The 13,926-nt window shown below is 46.4% G+C and overlaps 1 long non-coding RNA gene across 1 annotated transcript in view; it reads right to left on the bottom strand.

The window, feature by feature from the left end:
* Positions 1 to 5,628: 5,628 nt before the first annotated feature.
* LOC147999882 (uncharacterized) overlaps positions 5,629 to 13,926 on the bottom strand; it is a 50,408-nt gene continuing 42,110 nt past the window's right edge. The window contains exon 4 of the long non-coding RNA XR_015642660.1: positions 5,629 to 9,413. This is a non-coding gene — a long non-coding RNA (uncharacterized LOC147999882). The remainder of the gene's footprint in view (positions 9,414 to 13,926) is intronic.

Here is a 13,926-nt window from a genome sequence, read left to right on the forward strand (position 1 = left end):
GAAGGCCGGAGAAGCCAGCTCAGAGAGCTCTAGGCTCAGAGTGGAGTTTTGCTTGTGGCTGGTACTCACGCAAGGCTTCCTCTCACCTGTGCTCCTAACTTTGGCTGTTTCCCATGGTCCCCTGGTCTTCTACAGGGCAGCCACCTTTGCTGCCTGACCCGAGATTGACTTTTTTTCACCGTGATTTTACTCTCTACCTGCTTCTTTCACAGGCCTGACGACTTGTATAACTGCTACCCACATTGGGGGTGGGGGGGTGTCCTAGAGTTTTCTTTCTATCAGCCCAGTCTTGTTATTGGGACGGTTCTGACATAAAACTCTTACATGTTGTTCAGGAACAGGATGGATTCTCTGGCTTCTGTCTGTCTGTCTGTCTGTCTATTTATTTACTCTGCTACCGGTTCCCATTGTGATGCTGGGCCATTTGCAGAGTAGATATGGCACCATAGCAAGAGAGAGGGAGTGAGTGATCAGGATCTCAAGGGCAGCCAGCAGGGATGTGACAGCCAGGATTTGGCCAACCAAGGGTGTGGGCAATTGCCGAAGTGTCTGATCTGCCTGCTGGGAGTGAAAAGCTGACAGGCCAATGTCCCACTCACTGCTCCAACCTCCAACAGTTACTTTCACTGTGCCTTTGGATCAAAGGGAAGTCGGAAGGGGGGAGCTGCACTCGTCTTAGCCTTTGATCTCACCTACCTGGGGTTCTAGGCCTCTGTGGCAAAGAAAGGACTGGGATTTAGGATGACAAAAATCTGCGCTTCATTTTCATTCCTGGCTAGCATCCTCTATGCAACCCTGGGTAGGGACAGGTTTCCAGGGGACAGGGTGTTCCCTGCCCCTACTTCCGGCCACGTTTCTGGGCATCATTTTTTCAGTGCTTGGGTCCCGAGCAGGAGCTAAACGAAAGCTTACACTACCCACCACCTAGCAGTGTGACATCTGTGAGTGGATTTCTAATTACACATATAAATCAGCATGATTGGAAATTCTTGAAATTTTATTGGGAAGGAAATTTATAGTGATTAAAACCAATTAATTTGAGCCTCCTATTAATCCAGGCAGCAGGGTGGGTGGGTGGGGGGCTGCCGTAATCCTGTGTATCCTGAAAGCCACTGGGTGAAGACGGTTCAAGTTTGGGGGCCACCGGGGGCGCGTGCTCATTTTTTAGGTTACTAATAATCATCCCCCGTTTTAAATTACACCCCTGCCCCTGGCCACAGATCTTGTTTTCAGTCTAAAAATAGAGTTCTAGGCTTTCACTAAAGATTCAGAAACACTAAAAGTAATCTTTTTAATCAAAATAAAGAGCCCTTTTTAATTACTCAGCCTCCCTCACAGTTGGAGGTAATAATTGTCGTGTGCTCTTAAGTAGGGCTGTTATTAGATTTCCCTGGGGCTCCTCTATTTTCTAGAAGTTTGCAATGCTGGCTGTTGAATGGCAAAGGGGGAGTCAACTCTCATCTCTCTCGGTCTCTAATGTAGGGGAGCCTTCTTGGTTCCACAGGCATAGGCAGGGTTAGGACTGAGCAGGCCTGCCTTGGGAGAGCCTCCTGGTGGCTCCTTACTGCAAGTGAGATGATGTTCCTTGTCTTTCCAGGTGAATCAGGGTTCTCCAAAGAATCAGAACTGACATCTACACAGGCACACACATGTGTGTATATATAAAGAGATTCATGTGTGTGTGTGTGTGTGTGTGTGTGTGTGTGTGTGTGTGTGTATAGGCTAGAGATCAGCATCAGGTGTCTTCCACTATTTTTCTTCATTGTATTGTCTGAGATGGGATCTCTTACTGAGCCTGGGGCTCACTCACTGGCTAGATTGGTTGTCCAAAGAGACCCTAGGATCCTCTTGCGTCTGCTTCTCAGTACTGGAATTATAGATATATGCTTTTCCCCCTTCCCCGCAACACACACCACTTAGCATGAATATTGGAGATGTGGAGACAGGTCCCCATGCTTGTGTAGCTCGAACTCTACCCATTGAGCTACCTCCCCAGCCTCACAGAGATATTTATTATCTCCAATTGGTTTGCGTAGTGATGGACCCGGATGTCCTGTACCTGCGGCTGCGGGAAGAGGTTCTCCTAGCTCCGAGTGTTTGCTATATGAGCCAATGGCACAAGCCCAACTCAGATCTGAAGGCCTAAGAGACAAGAGGAACAAGAGCTGCAGTCTCAGTTCAAAGTCCGATGACAGCAATGGGGGCAGGAGAGAATGCCCGGTACAGCCCAGGCCAAAAGAGAAAATGTGCTACTCCTCTGCATCCCTGTTGATGGAGCCCTCTGTGGATTGATGGATGCTGACCTTATTGTTGAAGGTGTATGGTCTTTATTCAGCATGCAGATTTGTTCCTGCTGTCTCCAAGAAACGTCCTCGTAGGCATACCCAGCAATCAAGTTTTACTGGATTTGTGGGCATCCCTTCTGTGTTCAGCTGACACGTAAAATTAACCACCATAACCTCACAACCAATGAGCTCCTTGATACCCAATATCCTCTTCAGAAGATTCCAACTGAAACTTCACCCAGGCTAGAATGACTCTTGTCACTGTTCCTATAGCTCAGCTCCTATTCCAGGAAGAGGAGCAGAGACAGACACATGAAGGAGTGCTTTCCTGAAGTGGACACAGGTGAAAGGCGAAGGCAGACTTGTGAAGGAATGTTCTGTTGAAGCAGACGCAGGAGAAAGGATGTTCATCTAAAGCAAGCGCGTGAAAGGACACGTGATGGAGGACTCTTTGCTAAGGACATGCATGTATTGGACTGCCTTACATTGTGTAGTTGAGCTGCACTTGTCGGAACTCTGTAGAGCGAAACATACCACAAAAATCTCCTGGTGGTGTGCTGCAGTTTCTTGCCGCTTCTAAGGAGTCCAGCTGATTGGCAGAATGATTTCAGCTGAGACAGACTTATGTGCCAAGGCAAGACCCATGGAGGACATGTGATGTTTGGAGGGTATAAACAGGACTCTGTGTACATACAGAAGCTGAACCTGGGTTGCTGGTACAGCTAGTTGTGCAATGCTTGTGTTCCCATCTTTGCTGATCTTTGATTCACTGAGAAAGGCACAACTGAGAACTTCTCCTGGCGTTCCTGTTGTCCCTGGTCCCTCCTGCTGACTCGTGCCATGGCTGAGGCCTGACTATCTCTTCTAGGTAGTGCCACTGCTGCTGACTCATGTTTGCTATCCTGACTCAACTGTACTGAACTGCTGGTGTATCCATGAAGTGTTGGCAAGTCCATTGAGCTGCCGCTGCTGACCTGTGAACTGAACTGCCGATTTCCAGACACAGACTGGATTTGCTCCAAAGAACCTTTCTAAACAACCCCCCGCCCCGTATCTTTTCTTTTTCACTACCTCTGGGGTGTGGTGGGTTACAAGGAATGTTAAAGTGTTTAAGAACCATCATCAAAAGTAGACTTTGAAAAAATTAAAGTTGCACATGTCTTGAGCCTGCCATGAGAAGATACCTCAATTTCCTGCTAATTACATAGTGTCTTTCCTTCCATTTCATGCTCTGTCAGAGAATTGTACATCTTCCATCCAGCCAGGAGGAACCAAAGGAAAATCCCACAAGCTACACCCCTCCCCTAAGAAAAATTCCTCTGCTGGGAAATTCTACCAGTTATACCTCCCCCACCCATTTGTGGTTTTATGACCTAGTTACACCCTTTCCTCGTGGTCCTATGACCAGCAGGTGGTAGTCACATGACTGGCAGGACCGGCAGAGACTTTCCACCACCCAAAACCACAGCATTGCTCCAGGCACCCAAGGACAATGTGACCATGGTGTGGACCAATGAAGTTAAAGGGCAAATGGTTCCAACCAATCCTTGTGTGCCTCGATGTACCCATCCCCATTCCTGTGGCTTTTGTGGTTCTTGTGCTTAAAAGTAGCTTGTATCTGTAGGATGGGGTTCTTCTCCTTCTCCCACTTGAAGGCTGAGGAACCCCAACGTGCGGGAACCAATAAACCTCTTGCTGATTGCATCGAATCTCGGCTCTGATGGTCTTTGGGGATGAGCGGATCTTTGGTGGTGGTCCTTTGGGTCCAACAGGGCTTGTGCATGAGAAGGAATTGTCTCACGGCCTAGGAAACCCCAGGCTTTGTGCTAGGTGCCTGCAGGTTATTATTTAAGCCTCTAACACCTCTAGGAGGTAGATATTATGTTTTTATGTCTTTATGCATTGATGAATGATTTATGTATGCTATTCAAGCCTCCTGATAACCTTAGGATGTAGATATTATTTCACTTTCTAGATGGGCCCACTAAAGTACACAGAAGTTGGATAATCTACCCAATGTCTCAAAGCCCAGGGGTTTAGGTTTATTTTGGTTTCCAAGGTAGTATTCCTTGTGTAATGCTCTACATATAGAAGGGTCTTGTGATTTTTTTAAAAAGTGAAACCAAATCTAAGCACGGCCTTTACACATCCTGAAGCTGGCTAAGGCTCCACACAACTCACCAGACATCCCTCTATCTGTTTGATTCTCCTAGAGTGCATGTTTTCACCTTAGAGATCTTGCCTAGGTTAAAGGTTAGACCACTGAAAGTATGATTACAGTGACAGACTTTTTAAGTCTATGGGCATGCCTGCATAGTGTGTGAGGCTAAAGAAACCATACTGCTAATGAATTTAACCAGGATAGGATTGTCTAAGCATGAGTCTCCAGTTAGGCAGGGCAGCTAGTGAGAGCCCCGGAGCAGGAGGCCTCGGGCATACAAGAAGCACTATGAGAGAACAGACAGGCTCAACCTTCAAGTCAGAAGCTAGAAGTCCTGTGTTCTACAAGTGGCCTGTCAGGAAACATCGAGCAGGTGTTTTAGCTCCTCTGGACTCAAGTTTTCTCAAATGGAGAAATAAGTATCAGTTTGAATAACTTGTACATTAGAATAGGCTGTATATTAGAGTAACCTGTACATTAGAATAACCTGTACATTAGAGTAGCCTGTACATTAGAGTAGCCTATACATTAAAATAACCTGTACATTAGAGTAACCTGTACATTAGAATAGCCTGTACATTTTTTGTACCTTCATCTTCAAATCTCCATATAAACAATGGGGGAAGGCAATGCTGGTGGTAAACCATGGCTAAGGCATCTAACATATTTCAGTGGCACAGAGGACATGCACCTTAACAAGTTCACAGTCCCCACATTTCAGTGGCACAGAGGACACACACCCTCAAGAATTCACAGTCCCTGTGTCAAGCACACAGTCTCCAGCATCCTTACCAGAGTATATTTTTTTCATCCAGACTTGACCTCTGTAAGAAAACAGCCTCTTTCCCACTGCTCCCTCTTCTCCCTGTTTGCAGTAGCTCCTGGCATCAGCTCACAGCTTGCTGCTGCAGTGTTGTTGGGCTGCTGCAGTGTTGCAGTTGATGGCTTTTCTAAAGTTGCTAATCCAGTCACAAAATCATTCCTTGCAAGACAATATTTTGGTTTTGTATCATCACCATCACCACCATCTGTGGTGCTGGGAATTGAACCTAGGGCCTCACATATGCGAAGTAAGTGACTCCACCATAAACTATAGCTCCAGATCTAGGCTTCAGGTTTTTATTTCCAGCATCCATTTATTTATTTATGGGTATTACTGACTGATATTAAATGTCTTTTTTAAAAAAAAACTTTTATTGAAAATAGGTTTTTTTCATACAATAATATATCCTGATTATGGTTTGCCCTTCCTCCCACTCTTCCCAGTTCCTTCCCATCTACCCCACATTCTGGATCCGCACCCTTTCTGTCTCTTGTTAGAAAATAAACAGGCATCTAAGGAAGAATAATAAACTATGGTATGGTAAGATGAAGAAAAAACAAACCAATTGGAATATGACAGAACAAAGCAAGAAAAAAGTCAAAGGCACACTGATGGATCAGAGACACACATAGTCACACACAGACCAGAAGCCGTATCAACACTGTGAGACAAAGAACCTTCAAAAATGCCATTGAGTCCATCTTGTGGTCCACCCTTAGAGTGGTTTGTTTCCCCAGTGAGACTCCTTTGGAGAAAACTAAGTTTTCATTTGCAAGTAGCTATCAATTGGAGATAGAATTTGGGTTAGTGATGGGTCATGGCTCCTCTTCTGTCAGCTCTAGGACCCCATTGAGTGTAGGCCTGTGCTGATCCTCTGATGCCTCAGTCTCTGTGGGTTCCTGTGTGTCCTGCCCAGTTGCGTCTAAAAGGCCCTGATTCCTTTGCGTCCTACATCCCCATTCTTACACTCTTTCTGCCTTGACTTCTGCAAGTTCTCTTAGTCCCAAGCAGAGGGATTGGATGGAGACATCCTTTTGAGGGCGGGGTGTTCCCAGGTCTCTCACTCTCTGTAGGTCTCCATATTTGTTCCTCTCTGCTGCAGGGGCAGCTTCTCTGATGATGGCTGAGCAAGGCATTGATCCATGAGTACAGCGGAATATCCTTAGGAGACATTTAATTGCTGGGTTCCTTTGTGTTCCGTTCCTAATAGAATGGTAGTGTTTGGTTTTCCCTCACCTCGGTTCACCTGCCTAGTCTTGGCCACCTGAGCAGCACTGGGCATGTGTTGTGTCTCATGGAGTCGGCCTTAACTCCAGTCAGATCTCAGCTGGGCATTCCCACAAGCCCGTGCCACTACTATACCCGTGTATCTTGCAGGCAAGTCGCTCTTGTAGATCAAGAAGTGAGTAGCTGGGTTGGCATTCACATTTCTTCTTTGGTAGGGTGCAGAATACCAACCATTCAGTACCAGGAATACTCACCAGTCCGTAGGGATGAAAGCTCTAGGAAGGCACCAGGTTGACTTCTCTGGGTCTCACGAGTTGCATAGGCTTGGAGCTTTCACGTCAATGGCTTAACAACTAACGTATAAGTGAATATACGCTGTTTGTCTTTCTGGGCCTGCCTTACCTCACTCAGGATGATTCTTTAGTTCTATTTACCTACAAATGTCGTGATTTCACGTTTCTTCGATGGCTGAGTAATATTTCATTGTGTAGACGGACTGTTTTCTTCATCTGTTCCTTTGAAGGACATCTAGGTTGTTTCCAGTTTCTGACTATTATGAACAGGGCATCAATGAACATGGTTGAGCACGTGTCCGTGTGGTAGGATGGAACGTCCTTTGGGCATATCCAGGAGTAGTATAGCTGGATCTTGAAGTAGATCGATTCCCATCGATCTATGAGGCACCGTCACATGATTTCCATAATGGCTATATAGGTTTGCACCCCAGCAGCGATGGGTAAGTGTTCCCCTTGCTCCCCATTCCCACCAGCATGAGCTGTCATTTGGTTTCAAATGTATTTTTTCCTTTAGGAAGAATACTCCGTTCAGCTCCAATCTCGCCTCAATTTTTGGAGGGGTGAGGTGTATTATATTACCTCACTATATGAATTGCGTCATTACTACTCTCCTGGTGTCTGACTGGTTGAGACATCAAGTTAAACCAGGCCTGAGGATTCAGCTTGGACTACCCAAAAAAGTAGTTGATGATTTTGAACCTGAGCAACTATGTGCCAGGAGCAAGTATGACTTCCATGTAGGTGGCTATGTGCCAGGAGCAAGTATGGCTTCCATGTAGGTGGCTATGTGCCAGGAGCAAGTATGGCTTCCATGTGGGTGGCTATGTGCCAGGAGTAAGTATGGCTTCCATGTGGGTGGCTATGTGCCAGGAGCAAGTATGGCTTCCATGTGGGTGGCTATGTGCCAGGAGCAAGTATGGCTTCCATGTAGGTGGCTATGTGCCAGGAGCAAGTATGGCTAGCATGTGTCCTGGAGGAAAGAAACAGACTCCAGGAGGAGAGAACTCTGGGCTGAGCTGCCAAGATAGCAAGGTCAGATCCGAGTGACTTGGTCTGAGACCTGAATTCTGTGTCTTCCTTAAGTCAGCAATGTCGCTGTTTTCTATTGCAAGTACTGTTCTGTTGGTTTGTTTTTTATTTTTTGTTTTTGTTTTGTTTTTTGCTATACCCATGGAGTTGGAACTTCTTTTGTACTAAACATATTCAGTGGCCCTCCACTACCTGAGGGACAAGTCAGACTCCAGAGCAAACTCACAAAGTCCTGAGTTCACCACTTGACTTTGATTTCCCCAGCCCTCTGATGTTGACTTCACCTCTGACGCTCCAGCATCTCCCTCCATTTCCCTCAACACTCTTTGCTGCTTTCCTGTAATTGCTTTTAATTGTCCATCTCCTCCAGGAGATTGCTAATGCCACAGGGAACGGGGCCGTGTTTACCCATGCGATCACGTGTTCATTCTGTGCTGTAGCCCCAGCTCCACACAGGATGCCTGAATGTGGTTAGCGCTGAATAAATATTTGCTAAATCTATCACTGGATATACATCGTTCTGTGTGGGTGATAGGATTTGGTAGCTACCACGAGTCAGAAGCCAGCAGAGACAAAAAACAGTCCTGAGCTCCAGGGAGCTCACTGGGAAAAAGAGCAACAACAATTCTAAAACACGAGGTCACTCTTGCCTCTGATTGAGGTATGTGTGCTGTAAAATGCTAGACTGAGAAAAAAACCTCTCCTGGCATTTGGTGGGGATGTTCATGGAGAAGGGGATGCCAGGGCAGTCAAGCCGGCATTCAGCAACAATGACGCTGAGTGACAGGTACCACAGTATAGCAATGATCTTCTTCAGTTCTCAGAACCACATGTAAGATTGTTTTCATATTCAGGCAGAGAAAGAAGGACCAACAGAAGCAAAGACTGTGCCAGGCTGCTGTGGCTAGGGAGAAAATTACAAGCGACGATGGCAAGATACACCTCTAAGCTCAAATCTAATCTTTCTCTTTATTTAATATTCTGCTCATTACCAATTTTAAATTTCTGTATGCACTTTTAAAACCATTGTATTGACCATTGCTTAGCTTGATCGGGGAGCCGTTCGGTGTCTTTGTACTTTGCTGAATGAGTGACATACTGGCTCCATTCTCTGAGTGAAAGGTCCGGTGTGTTTGCTCAGTGAGCTTCTCTGTTTCCATAAGCAAGTAGCTGATAAGAACACCAAAAAGAAGAAAGGCTCCTGATGGGTCATGCCGCCGGAGGCCTTATCCATGTCACTTGACTCTGTGTTTCTGGGCCAAGCAAGGTAGGATGTCATGGTTGGAGGGGAGAGCTGTTCACCACATGGCAGTTGTGGCAGACAGATGACAGGACTGGCTTCCCAGACAGACCCAATGTCACAGTGTCTACAACATTCCGACCATGCTATCGAAGTATGAATCCACCAATAAATTAGTCTACTGCTTAGCTTAGAACCATGATGGTTCAAAGGCTTCCTCAAAGCCACAGCTCTGCAGGCAGAAAGCCTGCACATGAGCCAGACCACACACCAGCACATGGATTTGGCTTGTGCTGGTAGAAGGAGTTGGGGGGGTGGAGTTGGTGCAGATGAGGTGCAGGGAGATGGAAACCTGTGGATCACATCATAGCATAAGCCCATCGTTCTCCACCTAAATCACAAGCCAGTCATTCTCCAACTAAGATAAACCTGATTTCTAAAGAAAGAGTTCTGAACAAACACACCAGTCCCAGGTCCTGACTCTCCAATGTTTATCACTGTATACCATTCATGGTAATCCAAACACAGGCAGACATAAATGAAATAGCAACTTTGTTTAAGTAGAAACTTAAATTTACATATAAAATGTAACCAAAATCTAAAACTAGCAACCTTCCAGTTAATGACCTTATATGACAAGTGACATTGGCTTGCCTGTGACTAGGACACCTTGTTGCAAAGGCTATCTTTTATCCCTCATGTCAAGGAGCTGTCATTTGTTTCGAGGTATTTCCCTTTCTCCTGAATGTGTTCTTCATCTGACTGGGAGGAAACCATTGCCACTTTTCTTTTTCCTTTTTTAAAAATTTTCTTTTATTCCTTGTACACTGATAGATATGAGGGCATCAGTGAACTGATCCATTAAGATGGGGACAAATCCACCAGTTAGAAGAACTGGTAAGCATAGTTTGGGAGAGGAGACTGGAAGGGTTAGGTGCCTGAGTAGAGGTGAGGGGCAGAGAGCACGGAAGAAGCGTCAGTGGTTGGAGCAGGGAGACAGGAGAGAAAGACTTAAATAGTCGCAGTCTATGGGAATGTGTTAAGAGTTCCATTGTCATGGCAAAATGCTCCAGCGAATCAGCTTTAGAAAAGGAAAGGTTTATTTTGGCTCATGGTTTAGGTGTGTCCATCTCTGGTCAGCTTGCTCCATTGCTGGGGCCCTGTGACAAGACGGGATGTGGGGGAGAGAGTCTGTTGAAAAGCAGTTTATAAGCAGAGGCAGATGGGAAGGAGTCAGAGACAAGCTGTGCTCCTAAAGGCTTGCTTCCAGTGATCGCTTTCCTCCAACTAGCTCGACTTCTGGAACTTTCCACTGCTTCCTAATAGTGCAATAAAAGTATGTCTCTATCAGTAGATGAATCTCTATCAGTGAGATCACATGATCCAGTCACATCATAGGATCCAAGGCCCATCGGGTGGCAATGAACCCTTTAACACATGAGCCTTTATGGGGATACTTTATATCTAGTCCAGTGGGTTTTGCACACACACGGTATATGTACCTGTGTGTATGCTGATTCTGAAGATTCCATAAAGGAGCAACTGATGGAATAAATACATATTACAGAAGGGATTTATTAGATTGACTTATGTGATACACGCTGGAGAGTCTAACAATGGCTGCACGTCGGAGTAGCTGAGGCTCCAGAAGATGCTTGACCCATGAAGCCTCAGACTGGTCTGAATGTCCAGAGGATTCTAGAGGTGCCTCTGGCCCCCAGTCAGTGATGGAAGAGGTTATATTTCAACACCATGTGGCTGTGTCAGTGGTAACAGCAGAGCAGATGTTCTTATAAGCAAGGGATGGTGGCAGGCAGGCCAAGAGCAACATCTTTTTGCTAGGTGAGCCCTATTTCTGGCCTGACAACAGGTGCCACCCTCTCTGGGGAGGCTGTTTCCCCTCGGTTGATACTTCCCTGGAATGCCTTTACAGATAAGCCCAGAGACCTGTCTCTTAGTTGATTCTAGACCCAACAGAGTTGACAACCAAGATCAACGGTCACACTGATTTTGGGGGGTCTTGAATCGCTTACTGATTGAAGGGCTTCCCCCAACCCTAGACTCAGGATGGCAGACTTAGTGAGAATTGTTTTCCTGAGTGAGAATTTAGGAAATGTGAGGTTACCAACAGCCCGAGAGGGGTGGAGAGAAGAAGCCTAGTTGATACACTAATCACTAACGCCATTCGACACTTCCTGGTTAATGCTCATAGGGTCAGAGCTTAAACACCACGGATTGAAAATGACCGCCCTGGGTCCGACACTGATAACTGACAGCAGTACTGAGAACTCCTGTTTGTGAAATATTTACCGTGCTCCAGAACATACTAAATGCTTTTCTGGTCTGTCTCGGCTTTCTCAGCAAGCTCATTGGTTGCCATATTTCTGACCATTTTACCGATGGGAAGACCAAGACTCAGAGGTATGAAATAAGCAGCCCGAGAGAACTTGGCCAGTGAGAATTAGGATCCCAACAGAGAAGATGAACGCCAGGGGCCTGCCGTGTGCGAGTGGATGTCTGTGTGGGTGTGTGTTCATACGCTCACATGGGCATGGAAGTGCACATAGGTCAGAGGTCAACGCTGGGTGTCTTCCTCAATGACTGTTCGCACTTTATTCTTTTGAGACAGTTGTCTCCTACTGAACCTGGAGCCCATTAATACATCCAACTGGCTAGCCAGTGAACTCCAGGGATCATCTGGTCAGCGGTCAGCATTCCTTATAGGCTCCGCCCACAGTTACCTGGCAACAGCCAGATTTGTCTGACTCAGTATAAAAGGGACTGTTTTGCCCCTTCGCTTTCTTATTCTCTTACCTCTTACTCTGTAACTCTCTTCCCTCTCTGTCTCTTCTCTCCCCATTCCCCTCCTCTCTCTCTCCATGTGTTCATAGCTGGTCTTTACCCCTCCCCCCCTCTGTCTCTAGTCCCTCAACTTCCCTCCCCATGCCCTGAATAAACTCTATTCATATACATAGACACACACACACACACACACACACACACACACACACACACACACACACACAGAGTCTGGTACCTCAGGGGGGAAGGGATGCCTCAGCATGGGCCAGAAAGGCACCCCCTTCCACCTCACCACACCTCACCTCTACCAAACATATCCCTGGCTTCTCTCTCTCTCTCTCTCTCTCTCTCTCTCTCTCTCTCTCTCTCTTTCCTTTTTAATAAAATACAACACTGTCCCAGCTGACTAGCGTTGTAGTTACAGACCATAAGCCCATCTTTTTTTTTTAACCTGGGTTCTAGGGATCTGAACTTGGGTTCTCATGCCTGCGTGGCAGACACTGAAACCCATCTTCCCAGGCTCCAGTGTCACATACAGGACTTTGGAGAGAGTCCTTCTCACTTCCAGGCTGAATGAGGACCATGGAGGCTGAGCCCCTTGTGGTCATCTTCTGGTCCCACTGGATCATGGCATCAAGTGTCACTGTGATGCTGTGTTTTTTCTGCAGGCTTTTTTTTTTTTTTCTTTTTTTCAGAGCTGGGGACCGAACCCAGGGCCTTGCGCTTGCTAGGCAAGAGCTCTACCACTGAGCTAAATCCCCAACCCCTCTGCAGGCTTTTTAAATTCAGCTCACCTGAATTGGCTTGCTGGAATTACCATGGTGCAATCAAAAAGTGATTGCTAAAGTCATCGTGTGAGAAGTGGGTAGAAACAGGAATCCGAAGTTGCCTCTGGACCACACGCAGTGAGGGACTGACCTGTCATTTTCCAAGAACTTCTGGAGCCTTCGACTTTATGTGGCAGCCTCCAACCCGGGGAGGCTGCGGTTTTAATCTCAGAGAAGAAATTGATTCTGCCTGCAGGTTTTCCTGGGCTGACCCAGCCATCCAGGGCCCTCCATTTGCATTTCTATCAGCACCTTGCTAAGCCTGATTAAGTTCCTGAAGTTATCTGACCACCTGCGCGGGTTTCAAAACTACCTCCAGCTTCCTATAATGTCTAACCAAACTTTGTTTCGGAAACAGCCATGCTTCTCGGGAATCTTTAAAGACTTTCTCCTTTCCTTCCTTTGTGAGGTCCTAGGGAAATGGTTACATTTTCTTCCCAGACGTACTCGGCTAAGCTGAACAGACATCAGCAGTGCTCTAACATGTCTGCCTTTATCAGTGTCTTCCCCAGGTGGGCTGCTTTCTCGTTTGCCTCATTCTTCTGGCTTAGGACGAAGGAAGGCAGGTGTTAGAGGCAAACTTCTGCAATATAGACTTGAATCCTGTCAAGTTGTGACCCTTTGGATCTAGGGGTAGAAGTCAGAAATGCTCACAGGTTTGGCCCTTTTTTGCAACTCACAGGAAACTGTCTCGTTCTCTCCTCCTAAGGACTCCATTTTGATACTGTAGCGAGATGATTTCTCTGGCCTCCCTGCATGGCCTCTTTCTCTGAGTCAGTTTTTGAGTAGAGTTCATGTTCCAGGAAGACATTCTAGGTTTACATGGTAGATTCATACTTCCTCTGAGACTTTCTGGAAAGTTCTGTATTGTTCCATTCACCTGCCCCAGCCAGCGTGAAGCTTTCCCAGCACCTTTCTGCCTATGATTCTCATTGTAAGGGGAGCTTGTTCATAATTGGTATGTTGTGCTAGGGTGCCTGAAAAATCGGTGTGTGTGTGTTCATGTTTGTGTGCCTGTGTGTGTGCTTGTGCATGCGTGCGAGCGTGCGAGTGTGCGAGCGTGTGTGTGTGTGTGTGTGTGTGTGTGTGTGTGTGTGTGTGGTTGATCTTTTTTAAAGAGCAGAGGACATCTTACACAAATCTGATAATCATCTCAAACATTCTGGGCTCTGTCATTTACATTCCCTAACTTAGGCTCCCTTCTACATCAGGGCAAAAATAAGGGCTTGTCAGGAC

This window comes from Rattus norvegicus, chromosome 18 (assembly GCF_021556685.1).
Source record: "Rattus norvegicus strain SHRSP/BbbUtx chromosome 18, alternate assembly SHRSP_T2T, whole genome shotgun sequence".
Classification (NCBI taxonomy): Eukaryota; Metazoa; Chordata; class Mammalia; order Rodentia; family Muridae; genus Rattus; species Rattus norvegicus.